The sequence below is a fragment of the Pinus tabuliformis genome, chromosome Q (genome assembly GCF_031772625.1).
Source record: "Pinus tabuliformis cultivar Carrire ecotype Pingquan chromosome Q, CPIR1, whole genome shotgun sequence".
Classification (NCBI taxonomy): domain Eukaryota; kingdom Viridiplantae; phylum Streptophyta; class Pinopsida; order Pinales; family Pinaceae; genus Pinus; species Pinus tabuliformis.
This window is the reverse complement of record NC_142296.1, coordinates 331,623,236-331,640,118: the sequence shown is the minus strand read 5'-3', so window position 1 is coordinate 331,640,118 and position 16,883 is coordinate 331,623,236. Positions and strand designations below refer to the sequence as shown.

At 37.6% G+C, this 16,883-nt stretch overlaps 1 pseudogene; it reads left to right on the top strand.

Moving 5' to 3' along the window:
• LOC149219533 (uncharacterized) overlaps positions 1-12,418 on the top strand; it is an 89,406-nt pseudogene extending 76,988 nt beyond the window's left edge.
• Positions 12,419-16,883: the final 4,465 nt, after the last annotated feature.

Here is a 16,883-nt window from a genome sequence, read left to right as displayed (position 1 = left end):
GGAAGTTGAATTGAGGGGTATCGAAGGGAAACTTATAAATATAATCAACTCTAACAACATGACAAAGCTTCTAAATAAAGAACAATGGGGTGTAATTGCACAATTATGTTCACTAGAGGATCCCACATCGAAATCATGTATTTGTCAAGATCTCCAAAATGTTTTGGATAATCATTCCAAGGTATTTGAGACTCCCAAAGGCCTCCCACCTATTCGTGATCATGATCATGCTATTCATTTGATTCCAGGAAGTGTTCCTCCAAACAATAGGCCTTATAGATATTCATATGCCCAAAGGAGTGGGAACTCATTCAAAAGTTGCAGAACATGCCAGTTCAAATAGTATTCGAGAACTTGATAAGGAAGGAAAAATAATATTGGAACCTGAAGTAGTCAAAGAACCAAGAAATTGATAGCTATGAAATAGATCAATTTCAAAGTATCTCATCAAGTGGAAGAACTTACCCGATGAAGATTCCACATGGGAGGACAAGAATTTATATAGAAGCATCAAGAACTACTCAAGCATTGAGGACAACACTTTTTGAAGTAGAGGGGAATGTTAGGTCCCTATACTACTAGTGTAACCCCTTATTTTTATTAGTACAACCCCCTTATTATATTGTTGTGCCCATGTAGTCCCTATATTGTTATTATTGTGCCCTTACATTATTATTGTTATGTCGACTCTGATTATATTATGACCCCTTAGACTCCTATACATAGAAAGGAGGCCTTGTCATTTGTATCATCTAACAATTGTTCATTTGTGTAATGTAAAGGAGGTTTCCCCCTCGAAGAGGCTTATTTATAAGGAGTTCATCTATCTTTTCTATCTTTTTGTGAGCTGGTTTCATAACAACACTTATGAATCAATTTGAAAGGATCTTAGGTCATTATGAAAAGATTTTTTTTATGAGGCTAATTCGTATCTATATTGCATTTCCTTTTGGCTCATTCAAGGCACAGACTAGCCCTTTCCTGAGGCCCTTATTAACCTTTCTGAGACGCCCCCTGTCTGAGGAATTTTTGTATTAATTTCAAGCCTATTCTGGGACCTGTTTGGTCCCTCTTCTTGGTAGACCCCAGTAGTATTTGACCTAAGTATTTTTAATGGCATCTTTGTGGACAAAATTTGGGATTATTCTAAGTGAAGTTGGAGGAAATTATTGTGTTATATCTCTATGGTTTATAGAATAATACGATGGTCATTTAAGCCTCTGTTATAGGCTCTTCTGAAAGAAATCTATATATATTCAAAATACCTCCAAGGTAGATTGTTTGTAGCCTTATCCTCACCTTTTGTAAGATTTATCATTTTTCCAAATTTGAAGGGTTTGCTAAGCTATATCTAGACCTCTCTAGAGTTGCATCTAGGACTGATCAAGGGCATATTCAAAGAAATTATAGAAGCATATAAGGAAATGATGGCTATAATCAAATCGTGCCTTGGTTCTAAAACAGTTGCAAGAAGTCTATTATTGGCCATGTCAAGAGAAGATCACTCTTCATTATTGGTATTGGTGTATTTTCTTAAATTTCAATTTGATTTTATGTTTTTCAATAATGATTATTATATTAGAAAGTGTATTATGTACAATTTTGATTACTTTCTATTGCCTTCCATGAATTAAATATTTTTTTAATCCACAAAGTTTGACTATCTCAAGGTTATCTTGTAGTCGTATCCTAATATTTTACATATTGCTTAACTATTTTACACGGTAAATGTTGGTGCAACATAGAGCATGGGACTTCCATTCCAACAACATGTTATCTATAGGTGGATGTGGCAGCATAAGGTAGATGTGTTGTAAATGGCCATCTTTTGGTTAGCTATTTGGAGCATTACTAAGAATAACTTTCTATTGAACACAATAACTATATCTATTTTCTTTTGCATTTGCAACACCTTATTGATTGTTTATGCACTGTATCAATTATTAAGAAAATATTGTTTTCAACACCATGCCTACTGTGTCTATTGTGTTTCCATTCATTACAAATAGCTGTAATTTATTATTTTAACATTAATCTAAACTATAAATAATACCATTGAGTACCCATATACAAAGAAATATTGGTTCATGTTCTGGGTGACATTGATTTTTCTTTCTTTCATATGCAGATGAAAATGGCGAAACATGGCTTGTTTGTGTGCTTTTCATCCTACATCGCATGTTGTTACTACAACATGCAAATGGAGGTGAACACATAAGTCTGAAGACAGAGATGAAGATGATCCATGAGCAATTGACAAGTAGAGATGAGGTGATAGAAACACTTTTACGTGTGGACTCCATCAGAACAAGGTCTCAACAATACAAGAATACTTCTTATCATCACATGAGGCTTGGAACTTTAGGCTTTGAAATGTCAATAGCCTCTGGTGCAATAGACATGGGAGATGCTCTTTACTTCATGAGTGTGAATGTGGGAATGATCTGATAATCACCCTATGAGTGACTTCAGTTGAAGATTTATTAAACAAAAGGTATTACAGACTCATATGATGGTGTGTGTGTTCTGTGTTATTGAAACAACGGATCGATCAGATTGCCAATACATAGAAAATAAATGGAAAGACAGCAGAGAAATATAGTAAGCAACATGAAGACATAAGCAGTTTTTAATAAGGAGTTCACCCTATTCTCCAGGGCTACGTCTCCGGTCCAGCTTCAGTGGTGGCCTTGTTTTATTGTGTCTTTCAACAGAGAAATTACAATACAGGGACTCAATATGAGATCTCCTGAAGCATATTTTTCTTGGCAGGGTGGTTCTTGGATTCCCCAAGCCACTCGGAGTTCACAGACTCTTTTCCTTCCTACCAGCTCTGTGATCCTCATTCTACAGTGGAAAGAGCCAACTGTGATGCTCAATCCGGATAGATTCCTCTATGGGAAGGCTTGAATATTCAAGCTCTCTGGTGCTTGATGCTGCCTGTGGTCAGCTCGGCCCTCTATCTCCTCTGCTTGGATTTACTACTCTTTGTACTCAGTCCTCCTCTCCAGGTTCACTGTTCACTGTCCCTCTTGGTCGCTTGGGCTCTTCTCTATTCCTCCTCTCTCCATCTCTATTTGACTCTCTCTGTTCATGGCTTTAGTCATTCGATCTCCATGCCTGTTTGGTTCCTCTCCTGCCTACATTGATTCGCCTACCACTTGTGTGCTTGGAGTTCCCTGTTCGGTGTCAGCATGGAACGCTCGGGAAGTAGCCACGCATCCCCATCGGAACAGCGACAGCCTACTCGTCGATTCGTTTCTTCGGTTATGTCATGGATACGTTCTTTCTCCACCATGGCAGTCAACAGATTCCAAATCCCCTTAAATCATGGCTTAATTCCCTGTTGATTCTACTTCTTTCTATCGAGCGCAATCTCAGCCATCTGATCTGGGCTCCTCAAGATCTGACGTCATACGCACGTCGAGTGCGGTTGACTTGCTCGACCGATAACACACGATCACGATGGTTTTTCTCTCACCTCCACTGCCACGCATCGATTGCTGAGTGGGATCACTCTGCTCTCCTCCAAAACCTCTTACTGTTCAAGGGTGCCCCGATCAAAACCGTCAGTTTCCAGGTCGTGGGTCCCACCTTCTTACGTTGGTGCTTTTCGTTTCTCTACCCATGGTCCTCTGGCTCCCAACGTGACCAAGGGCTTAAGGCCCCTCCATTTCGGCCCTATTTTCAGGGCTCCTAGGGGCTACATAGACCTCCTGCGCAGTCTACATGGGCCTCGGTCAGCGTGCTTTGACCGAGGTCCTCGTCGTTCCGTGTCAGCTGCCATGGCCACTGGTTCAAGGTGTTTCTGATTGCTGTTTTGGATTCTTCAAGGATTTGTTTCGTCTCGATACATTCAGGGTTCTTTGACAATCATTTATGGATCCGATTTGGATCACGACCTCCCTACTGAAAAGCTTTTGGACCACGAAAAGTTGGTTTTCTTCAAGCATCGACTAAGTAAGGAAACTACTGTCTCACCTGTCCAATCTTAATCCACTTCGCACTGCTTAGCTTTGAACATTTAAGCCCAATCCTGAGGTATTCCACTTGTTCACTACATGTCATCCTTACCTTCCTGTCCAGCATTGTATCTTCCTACAACTCATTAAGATATTCCAGTAGCAGGTTGTCAACAAAAGGTAATTGACTCTGCTCTTCAGGGTCCTCAATCATTGAAGGTTCATACAACCTCAAGAAATCTGCGTTCACGACTGAGTAGATGTGCATGTAAGCTGGCAGATCAAGGCAAAAAGCACTTTCACCAATCATCTCACGTATCCTGAAGTGTCCATACCTGATAGGTTTTAGCTTCTTACCATCACCTTGCATCCTATCCTTGCTGATATATAGCCAGAATTGGTCTCCATCTTGAAAACTATGCTCCATCCAACGCTTATCATGCCTAGCCTTATACTTGGCCTAGCTCTTTTCCAGCTGTTCCTATACCGCCTAGTGGATCTCCTGGATCTATTCAATGAACCTAGTTGCCCTGTCCACATCATTGTGTCTATCAACCATGGTATCTTTACCAAAGACAAAATCCAAGGGAGACCTTGGTATGAAACCAAAGCAGGTCTCAAAATGAGATCTCTGGGTAGAAGAGTGTTTGGCTCTATTGTAAGCATGCTGCACATAACACAAGTGTTCATCCGAAAGCTTAGGGTGTTTGCTGCAATATCCTCTTAGTAACTGGATCACTGTCCTGTTAACTAATTCTGTCTGTCCATCTGTTTGTGGATGAAAAGTTGTGCTTTTCTTTAATTTGATGTCCATTAGTTCCCACAGACTGGACCAAAAATTTCCCACAAATAGGGTGTCTCGATCAGATATAATAGAAGTGGGTAATCCAAAATGAACCCATACATGTTCAAAGAATAATTTTGTAGTTTGTTCAGCTATAATCTGTTTATTACAGGGTATCAAAATACACATTTTGCTGAACCTATCCACAACAACATATAGATAATCATGACCTTTCCTAGATTTAGGCAGTCCTACCACGAAATCCATGGAAATGCTTTCCCAAGTGTGAGAAGGAACTGGCAAGGGAGTGTATAAGCCTAGTTTTCGGTTGTTGGGCTTGCTTTTAGCACACATAGCACACCCCTTTACATATCTAGAAACTGTCTCACTCATTCTTGGCCAATAGTAGAACCTTTGCAGCTGTGAAACTTTTTTACTTACCCCAAAGTGGCATGATATTAGAGAAGTGTGTGCTTCCCTAATCATCTTTGCTCTCTCAGTTTGTGGAATGCAAAGTTTCCCACAATGATATAAGAGTCAGTCCTTCACATGATAGTCCAATTCTTCTACTCTTTTGCCTTGACTCAAAGTTGCATATACATCTTTAAAGTCCATATCCTGAGCATAATGTTCTATGTAGCTTTCATGCAGCACAAAATTATGCTTAAGTATGGTAGATGCATTTATAATGGGTCTAGATAACATGTCTGCAACCTTGTTATGTATGCCATTTTTATATCTGATGACTAAATGAAACTGTTGTAGAAAACCCATCCATCTGTAATTTCTTGACTGTTGCAACTTAGTTTGGGAGTGTAGGTACTGAAGTGGCTGATGATCAGTATGTATTACTGTTTCTTTGCCCATTAAGTAATGTTTCCACTTTTTCACACTCTGAACTAATGCATACAATTCCTTATCATATGTAGGATAGTTGAGTACTGCAAGATTAAAAGTCTCAGAATGATAACATATGGGTTTACCATGCTGTGTCAACACTGCTCCCATGGCATAGTCACTGGCATCAGTTTGGATCTCAAATGGTCTTTGTAGATCTGGAAGTGCTAGTACAGGTGTTGTACTAATTTTTTCTTTCAAGGTGTTGAAGGATTTCTGCTATTTGCCTCACCACTGAAACACCTTGTTCAATCCTATTAAAGCATGTAAGGGAGCTGCAATTGAGGAAAAATTTGAAATGAACTTCCTCCAATACTGTGCTGCTCCTAAGAAGCTTCTCACTTCTGTAGCAGACTTGGGTTTAGGCCAGTTTACAATGACTGCCACTTTAGAGGGATCTATTTTCAATTCATCTCCCCCTACTATATGACCCAAATAATTTAGAGAGGTTTTGCCAAATTCACATTTGGAGAGTTTAACATAAAGTTTTTCTCTTTTTCAAAACATCTAATGTCTTCTTAGCATGCTTTAAATGTTCTTCCCACATTTTACTAAAAATCAGAATGTCATCCAGATACACAATAACAAAATCATAAAGAAAAGGTCTGAGTACATCATTCATTAATCTCATGAAAGTAGCAGGGGCATTGGTCAAGCCAAAAGGCATAACCAACCATTCATACAATCCCTGCTTTGTTTTGAAAGCAATCTTCCATGCATCTTGCTCTGCAACTCTAACCTGATGGTATCCACTGTGCAAATCCAGCTTAGTGAAATAAACAGCTTCCTTCAGTTGATCTAAAAGATCATCTATGCGAGGAAGGGGATAACGATTTTTGATTGTTATTTTATTCAGTGCTCGATAATCAATGCACATTCTCCATGAGCCATCTTTCTTTCTCACCAAAATGATTGGTGACCCACATGGTGATGTGCTAGGCCTGATGAACCCTTTCTCGAGAAACTCCTGCACCTGCTTCTTGATTTCAGCATTCTCTAAAGCAGATAACCTGTACATCCCAATGTTAGGCAAAGGAACATCTTGCTACAAAATAATATCATGTACTATTCCCTTTTTGGGTGGCATACCTTAAGGTTCTTGAAACAAGACATCATACTCTAAAACAATCTTTTTTATATCAGCTTGTTGATCAGAATTACTGCCCTCAAATTCATTGGTTTTATCAGTTTTCTTTTCCTTTACAACCATTAGTAAGAACTGTTTGCAGGAGTTTATCATTCCTTTCATCTGTCCTGAGTTTATGAGAGTATAATTATTCTTGAGCTTATGAGCTCTTACAAAGTATTCGATTCCATCTTTAACAAGTAGATACTTGTTCTCGGCTCTATAGAAAATAGCCTTTCTATCATACAAGTAAGGACTTCCTAAAACAATTCCACAGATATCCAAAGGAATTATATCTAACTCAACCTCATCTACAAATGCTGACCCAAAAGAAAACTTGAGTTTACACTGTCTAGTCACGTGTAGTTGTGCTTTATCATTCAACCATCCTAATGGGTATGGCTTCTTATGAGGTATAGTTGCTAGTCCCAATTTCTTTACAATTTCTTTAGAAATCAGATTTACTTGTGATCCACTATCAAACAAAGTATCAATCTTTTGATTTTTGGAAACAACTCGAATATGGAAAAGCTCATGTCTTTTTCTCTCATGTTCTTCATCAATAACAGATTGAGCAAAATTACTAGTAGATGCTTCAGAATTCTTACCTTTTATACCTGTGGCTGCAATGATTGTTTCATCTCCCGAGTCTGACCCCACATCTTTCTGAATAGCTGCAACAGTCTTCTTCTTGCCCTCGGACTTCTTAGGTCTCAGCTCTGGATGCAGAATCCAATAGTGCTCATCATCATGCCCCTCCTTTTTACAGTGAGTGCATGAAGCTTTGCCTTTCTGTGCAGTGTTAGCCTTCCTTACTTTCCACTTCTGCTTTCTTTTCTCCTTGCTCTTGCTTATAGTGGGTTGGGATGGTCCCCCAACTTTTGGATTTCCATTCTTTCCTCTAGCTTCTAGATGAGTAGCTTGTACATATACCTCATCTATACTAGTGGGATTAAACATGAGGATGGTATGCCTCATGTAGCTGTGTAGACCACCAATGTACTTCAAAATAGTTTCTGGTGAGTCTAATGAGATACCCAATGTCAATGCTCTCTTTCTGAACTCTTGAGTATACCCTTGCACACTTTTTCCTTTCAACTGCCGAAGAGTTTGCCAACTCATCATGGCTTGTTGCATGTAGGCCAATGGATAGAACTGCTTTTTGATTGTAGTAACAAATTCACTCTAGACGGAGATGGTCTTACCATGCTTCCTCATATTAGCTTGGGTTCTGCCTTCCCACCAAACCAAGGCAGTGCCCCCTAGGCATAGGCTTGCTAGCTGAATCTTACTCATGTCTGAGTCTATATTTTGTACAATGCAATACACATAAATTTGTCTTATCCAATTATCCAACTTTTCAGCATTTAGCTCTCCATCATATATAGGCAAATCAAATTTAACATCTAACTTAATCAAAGATGCTTTCTTATTATGCACAGGGCTATTAGGAGGTGTGAGAAAGCTTTCTTCTTTCCCCTTTCCTTTGGAGTGGTCATGGGAATGAGATTCATCTTCTTATTTATCTTGCTTAGAGCCTAATGAATCTTCACCCTTATGCTTTCTAAAGTCCCTATACATTTCTTCTACCATAGACTTTATAGCTGGGAAACTTTCTATGAATTGAGGGTCTGGCGCTATAGAACCTTCTTCTGACATTGTCTTCCTAGAATAGACTCTCCCAATTTCAGGATTAGTTTCCACCAACTCTCCTTCTCCTAATTTGAGCTTTGATCTAGTGATCATTCACAGCTAAACCAAGACAAGCTTGTCTAAGCTTACAACCTAAAGCTCTGATACCACTTGATCTAATAATCACCCTATGAGTGACCTCAGTTGAAGATTTATTAAACAAAAGGTATTACAGACTCATGTGATGGTGTGTGTGTTCTATGTTATTGAAACAACGAATCGATCAGATTTCCAATACACAAAAAATAAATGGAAAGACAACAGAGAAATACGGTAAGCAACATGAAGACACAAGCAGTTTTTAATAAGGATTTCACCCTATTCTCCAGGGCTACGTCTCCGGTCCAGCTTTAGTGGTGGCCTTGTTTTGTTGTGTCTTTCAGCAGAGAAAATACAATACAGGGACTCAATATGAGTTCTCCTGAAGCTGATTTTGCTTGGCAGGGTGGTTCTTGGATTCCCCAAGCCACTCGGAGTTCACAAACTTTTTTCCTTCCTACCAGCTTTGTGACCCTCGGTCTACAGTGGAAAGAGCCAATTGTGATGCTCAATCCAGATAGATTCCTCTATGGTAAGGCTTGAATCTTCAAGCTCTCTGGTGCTCGATGTTGCCTGTGGTCAGCTCGGCCCTATGTCTCCTCTGCTTGGCTTTACTACTCTCTGTGCTCAGTCCTCCTCTCCAGGTTCACTATTCACTGTCTCTCTTGGTGGCTTGGACTCTTCTCTATTCCTCCTCTCTCAATCTCTATTCGACTGTCTCTGTTCATGGCTTTAGCCATTCGATCTCCATTCCTGTTCGGTTCCTCTCCCACCTACGTCGATTCACCTACCGCCTACGTGCTTAGAGTTCCCTGTTCGGTGTCAGCATGAACGCTCGGGAAGTAGCCATGTGTCCCCATCGGAACAGCGCCAGCCTCCTCGTCGATTCGTTTCTTTGGTTATGTCGTGCATACGTTCTTTCTCCACTGTGGTAGTCAACGGATTCCAAATCCCCTTAAATCATGGCTTAATTCCCTGTCGATTCCGCTTCTTTCTATCAGGCATAATCTCAGCCGTCCGATCTGGGCTACTCAAGATCCGGTGTCATACGCACGTCGAGTGCGGTTGACTTGCTCGACCGATAAAGCGCGATCACGACAATTTTTCCCTCACCTCTGCTGCCACGTGTCGATCACTGAGTGGGATCGCTCCGCTCTCCTCCAAAACCTCTTACCATTCAAGGGCACCCCGATCAAAACCACCGGTTTCCAGGTCGTGGGTCCCACCTTCGTACGTTGGCGCTTTTCGTTTCTCCGCCCACAGTCCTTTGCTCCCAACATGACCAAGGGCTTAAGGCCCCTCCATTTCGGCCCTGTTTGCCCAGCGATGCGCATCGAAAATCAACTCCTTTTCCTGTTCCAAGGCTCCCAAGGGCTACATCGACCTCATGTGCAGTCTCCATGGACCTCGGTCAGCGCACTTTGACTGAGGTCCTCGTTGTTCCACATCGGCTGCCATGGCCACTGGTTCAGGGTGTTTCTGATTGCTGTTTTGGATTCTTCAAGGATTTGTTTCATCCAAATATAGTCAGGGTTCTTTGACAATCGTTTATGGATCCGATTTGGATTAGGGAACCCCTCCTCAGCAAGTTCTACTGGTTCCAAACATAGGCAATGATCTTTTGTGGTTGAATTGCAACCCTAAGATCTGATCTACTACCACAAAGCCTCTTCCCACTTTCAGACCCAAAAATTCTCATCTTTAGCATATGTTTCTTGTAAGTCTAAAGATTGCAGAGAGATTTCCCAAACCCCATCAATAGCATATTATGGTTCCATGAAGGCCTGCAAATACAACCAAGGTTACTAGGATGGCATGACCACTAGTGCCCCTTATATTTGGGATAGCATAACCTTGAAGTCCACTAATGCCAATGGTAGGCTATTTGGGGCAAAAGGGGTATTGATGGGATATGGAATGCAGAACTAGCTTGCAGATGTTTCAGCATTAGTTGAAGAGTGTACTGGATAAGATAGTGTAATGCCCACCTTTAGTTAGATATCAGGCCTCCTTTTTTAGTTGATTTTCAACAAGTGATATTTGTGTGCTTACTGCAAGACATTTTCCTTGATATTTTTGTGCTTCCACCATCACTTATATGCGACATGAACTATAGAATGCAATTGTTAATGGTTTATTCCACCATATAACCTGATTTTTTTCTCAGTGGTGTATACTCTTATACCTATCTCATTTCCTTATGTGTCAGTTGTATCCATCCATGATGAGTATTCCTGCTAACCCCGCACATTTCTCTTGTACAATGATTGGTGGCATTGTCAAGAGTGTTCACATAAATGACATCACTTGGAAATGCAGGTGCAAACATAGAGGATAATGTGGGTGCTGAATAAATAGGCACTGGGTGCTTAATAAGCATGAAGTGAGGTTTTGAGCCCCATGTTTCACCAAATCAATTTCAAACTTTAGGAGTGATAGAGAAAATAGTGAATAGATAAGGTGTTAATGTGGGCCTCTCAAGTTACAATGAGAACGCAAGTGCTTGAACATGATGTTAAGCTTTCATCCCTAAGCTTTGCCGACTCAAATACTTAAATTTTCTTTTATGTCATTCCCAAAGGAAGTTATTGCCTTCCTGTCACAATGCAAATCGAAATTTTGAGTGGAAAATTTAAAATATTAAGCCCTAACTAGCTGTCAAATAAATCCATGTCCTAAATATTATTTATTGCTCAATTGTTTAAGAATTTTTATAATGTAGATGCAGTGTGCATAGTACAGGTTTTGGATCCATATATGAGTTACTCTTCTAAATTTCTAAACTAATTGTAGATATTCAATGGTATATCTTGTATTGCGTTGAAATTCTGGAAATTCTTTTTCCAGCTTATTCCAAAGAAGGATGGGACACCCAAAAAATATGAAGTTGTTTTTATCGCCCCAATAGGTGAAGAATTGAAGACAAAAAATGCAATAGAGCAGTACTTGAAGGAAAATCCAGGAGGGTCGTCTATCTTTGAATTTGATTGGAGCACAGGTAAAGTTTGTTATTTTATTGGTTTTTCCTGACCTGAACTATCTTCGGAGCACATGTAAAGTTTGTTATTTTATTGGGTTTTCCTGATCTGAACTTATGTTCTTACATGTCTTTGTCTTTTTTGCTATTTGAAATCCATACCCTTTTTGTGAGGATATTGGCATGTATCTTTTAGAAAATATAATTTGACATTTTCTTTGTACCATAGGTGAGGTAACACCAACAAGGAGATCTTCAAGGATAAGTGAAAAAATAAAGGAATCACTAGTCAAAACACTAGAAAGTGAATTGAAGAAAAAACCAAAGAGATCCAGAAAATCAAAAGGAGATTCAGAAGATGCAGAGAAACAAGAATCACAAGTAGAAGCTAGTAAGGAAGAGGAAACGCATGATACCCATCATGCGGAAGATATGGCTGAAATAGGGGAAGATGATGATCACAAAAAGGAAGAAGAAGGGAAGGGAGAAGATGATCTTGATAAGAAGAAGGAAGCAGAAGAAGAGAGTGATGACAAAAGGGAAATAGAAAACAAAGAAAAAATACATGGGTCCAAAACTGAAGAAATAAATAAAATGGATGAGAAGGCAGAAGAGATGGCACCATAAGGGGTAGAAGGTGCAATAAAGAAAGATCTAGTGCTGGAGAATGAAGAAAGGAACAGGGATTTGGAGAGTAAGGGAGAGCCTCAGGAACCCAAGGAAGATTCAATTGATGTAACAAAGGAGAATGGTTTTGATGGTACAGGTACACTTAAGAACTATGCACAGGTCAAACATAGAGAGTAGTGAAGAAAGTCCATGACCCGAGGGAAAAAGTACTTGAAGTTCAAGCTAGACAAATGGCAGACGAGATTGGTTTTCTTTCCAACCACACCACAGTAAAACTGACCCCTGAGCCCCCACTTAATGCATCCAGCTGAACTTCTATGGTTTAAATTTGTGCATTGTTGGAGGTTAGCTTCTTAATTTACACATTATTCATTGAGAGTTCTACCCCAGGTTTAGAGTTTGAAGAGAGGAGGAAAAATCTAGGAGTGTTTATTTAATATTTCAATGATGGATTATTGTTACCCTACATATCATAGTGAAAATGGAACCTGGCTTTTGCAGAGAATCTTGCTACAGTTGCATAGTCACTGATTAGTTCCCATGGTTTTGGCTCTTTGAATTGTATTTCTCATCAATTTACTTTTTGTAAATTTAACTTATCTAGTTCCTTTTATAAATGTTCACTACAGTTTTTAGCTTCTTGCATATGATTTTATTAGTCTTTTCTTTATGATGTAACAAAATATCCATCAATTGTTATGTAGCTATATTTCGTTCTCAATATATTCAATTTATCAATAGTATGGAAAATGGTTAGGTTTAGATGCTTTATAGTTCTTATTCCCTGTTATACATTCTCTGAAGCAAGGATATGCAAAATGTTATTTCTCAGAGTCCATTATATCTGTAGCTTTGAAATCCTAGAGGTGTTTGGGTGTACCCCCAATATTCTAATTTTCTTGTTCAATATTTTGTTGATTTTAGCTTTTTAACCTAGATGAGGTCTCTATCTTGTTTCATCTCATTAAGCTTGAGACCTAAACATAGCAGGATTCAAGAGAAAATCTCAAATGTAACACCGATGCAAAATCTGTTTGGGGTGAGTCTTTCTAGGAATTATGTGTTGCTAATACCTTCTTGATTATGGTTCATTTGTCTTTCTTATTCTACAAAGACAGGCTTCATTATATTTGTTTTAGTATCAGTTTTAAGTTGTTGGATCATGTTCTTTGTTTTAATGAGATAGCTGATTTATAGGCATTTTATTGGGAACCCTTAAAGCATCTTAAAAATTAAAAATAAACAATTCCCACATTTTTGATATATGTTTTACTGTTGGAGTGGGTCCTAAAGCTATTTTTTTGTGTTTAACCTTGAATTCTTTTGATTTAGTGGTGCATGATTTGTTGATTTGAAGTGTCAAATTTATCTTCCACAAGCCTTTCTTTGCATTCTTCATGTATTATAATAGATGTGACTTATGTAGACCATGAAACATTTTTTGTGATGGAGTAAGGATAACATTCTATTGGAGTGAATGTGATAACTTATAGAAATTGAGGTGGGAAAAGAAGGGAACGATACTGCTTTGGTTGGTGGTATTATTTTTGTATATAATTATGTTAATAATGTTTATGGGCTATTGTAGTTTTTATAGCTACTTATCAATGTTTTGGTACTTATGTGAATTGTATCTTCTCTCTTTATAAATTCTGGTCATGGAAAATAGAAAGGGGTTCACTGTATTAGTGGCAAGAACCAACGTCCTTGTAGAGTTTATGGGAAGTGTGGATTTACTTTTTTCTTGACAGCACAAAACTATATGCCTTCTGTTTCATTGAAATTTTAGGTAGGCTTCCAGATTCTCCTAAAGTATTAATTCATTTCAAATTTGATTGGATGCTAAGATTATAGCTTGTAGAAGCTATCAATTTTTTAAACTATGAAGGGTCATGAAATAGAAGAATATGGGAGGATCCATACCTACAAATTTAACCAATACATGATGTTGATGGATGAAATATGTACATTATTTTGACAAAATTCTCAATAAAATATTATATATTTTGGGCAGTGTTTTTTATATGTATTAGAGAAGTGTAGAATTTAATTAAAATGTAGTGGAATAATTGAGTTAATTATTTTGAAATTCTTTTCCCCAAAAAATTATATAATATATAAATAAATATCTATTTTTAGAAATTTGATATACATAAAATTGTAAAGTTTAAAATAATTTGAATGTTGTAAAAATTTTCCAGACTGTTGTTGAATTGATTTATACAAAGTTAGTTGATTTAAATAACTTTCAATGAATGTTGGCCCATCCCAAATCATTAATCCATGATCAAACTTCAATCATAATTACCAGTGAAAAACACTTATTTGCATAATAGAGTAATTTCATTTAAATAACTTTTAATGAATGTTTGCCCGCCCAAATCATTAATCCATGATCAAACTTCAATCATAATTACTAGTGAAAAACACTTATTTGCATAATAGAGTAATTCGGTTAATTATTTGGTGGTTCTGTTTTCTTGGAATTAGTGTTAATAGTGTTTTAAATCAAATATATATTATAAAAATTTCACAATCATAATTACTAGTGAATAACACTTATTTGCATAATAGAGTAACTGGGTTAATTATCTGGTGGTTCTGTTTTCTTGGAATTAGTGTTAATAGTGTTTTAAATCAAATATATATTATAAAAATTTCACAGAGGCTAATTCCTAAAATTTCAAATCTTAATTGTTGAGTTTCATTTAAAAAGTTGGATGCTATCGATTTGAAAATAATTTTCAATGAACATAATATTGCATCTGAATCATCAAACCATTATCGGAGTTCTAATTAAAATTATGAGTAAAAAACATCGGTATTATTTGTCAGGGTAATCATGGTTGTATATAGAGAAAATGGTTGTTCTCTATTCTAATCTTAACACTGATAAGACAGTATTAATTGAAGTGCTATACAACAATATTAAATGAAGTGTTTATATAAACAATTGGCTTAATCCCTTGGGAAAGAATAGTGAAAGGATTATTTTCAATTTCTGGTAATGCTTTTCTCCTATCATTTCCTCCTTGGACATTTAAGCCCATCTTGTGAGAACCTCCATTCAAATAATCGTTATATAAAATCTTGGAAGTCTGATACCATGCTTCTCAACTGGTTTTCGAATTTGAAAGTCCCATATCATGATTTTCAACTCATTTTGGCATTACAGATGTTTTCTCTTGCATGATTGTGTACATGGATGTTCTCTGGCAGGTATTTTTTGTAAATTTGATCTTGCATAGGTTTCTTCGTTATAGGGCGATAACACTCTTGTTTCTTGGTGTTCAAGACATTACTTTAATATTGTTTAGCTTAAATTTTCAAGAGATTCTCTGATTATAGAAATTCCAGGGTCATTTCTATTTCTTATATGATGTTAGTTCCAATGTGGTTCCAATGTAATCACTCATTATGTAAAAGAGACCTTAAAGAGAAATCCACTATATCTAGATTGAGTGGGCCTAATGGTTAAGAGAGCATGTGGTTCCTCCTAAGAAGTCATAGGTTCAAAACCAAAGGGGGTAGAGTATGTATGCCTTCATTGACTTAGTGGTCAAATCACTATGTGGAGGTGGGTACCTTGTCCCATAAGTAAGGGGATCTCATACACCAATGTGGGGTCTGGCTTGGTTGTGACCTTTAGAATTTTATTTCAAAGGTATGACAATGCAAGGAAGCCTTGTCTTTAGTGAGGTGCATGATAAGGTAATGATTGCCTTCAACATGTAGAAAATATTTTATACATTTGGAGGTTTATTTTGAAATACACATTTGTTTTGAGCTAGCCAAATGGAGCAAATCACCTCTACAACCAATTTTTTGCTTATGTTCTAGTTGTAGTCCATTCATTTCATGCCTTTGTGTTATTTCCAATTCATTGTTTCATTTTACATAGTCTATGAGTGATAGTCCATATCTCATTGGTGAGATGACAGTGAATCAAAAGGTTATTCATGCTTTTGTGTTATTCCCTTAAGAGTGCATGTGTTGGTACTTTTCCATCCTCTTCTTCTAAGCATGTCTACGTTGGGATTTCACCCTTGATTTGAGATTTGGGGCCCCAAACTTGGTTGTAGATAGTTGTCTTGCATCTAGAGGGTCTAGGCTTGTGCTTGAACACTTTATTTGGTGCAAACCTATTCATAAAGATTCATCAAATGATTTTTCATCATCATAAAGATCAATTTATATGTTATTTTATATACATTCACATAATCAATATTCCTAAAACATGGTTGATCTTTGTGTGCCTTAAACCATTAAATGCCACAAATCATAGTGAGATGTGCTTGATTGTGGGTTAAGTAGTTGCATTGTGGGAGAACTAATATCCATTTATAATGTCTATCAAAAGAAGAAAGGCAAAACTAATATGCATTTACAATGTATATCAAAAGAAGAAAGGTGCATTTTGGAATGCATGTGGGGTCATAAGAGAGGCATCATGTCACTATACTAGGGATATAAAAATAAAAGGGTATAAAAAATGTGAAGAAAAAAATGGATACATACAATATTTAGTGAAAATAGGGGTTTTATAAATTGGGAAGGTGTATTGGATTTATATTGGTAGGGGGTTAAATAATGTGATTTTTAGAGGTATTTTCCAATATGTAGTCAAATTAAGGGTATTGTTTAGTATGCCATGAACGCACATGCTACGTCAAAGATTCAGTGAGTGAAGGCCTCGTGGGTGTGACACATTGTTCATCAAACACATGAAGGTGGTTGGTGCATTGGTAAGACCAAAAGGAACCAACATAAAATCAT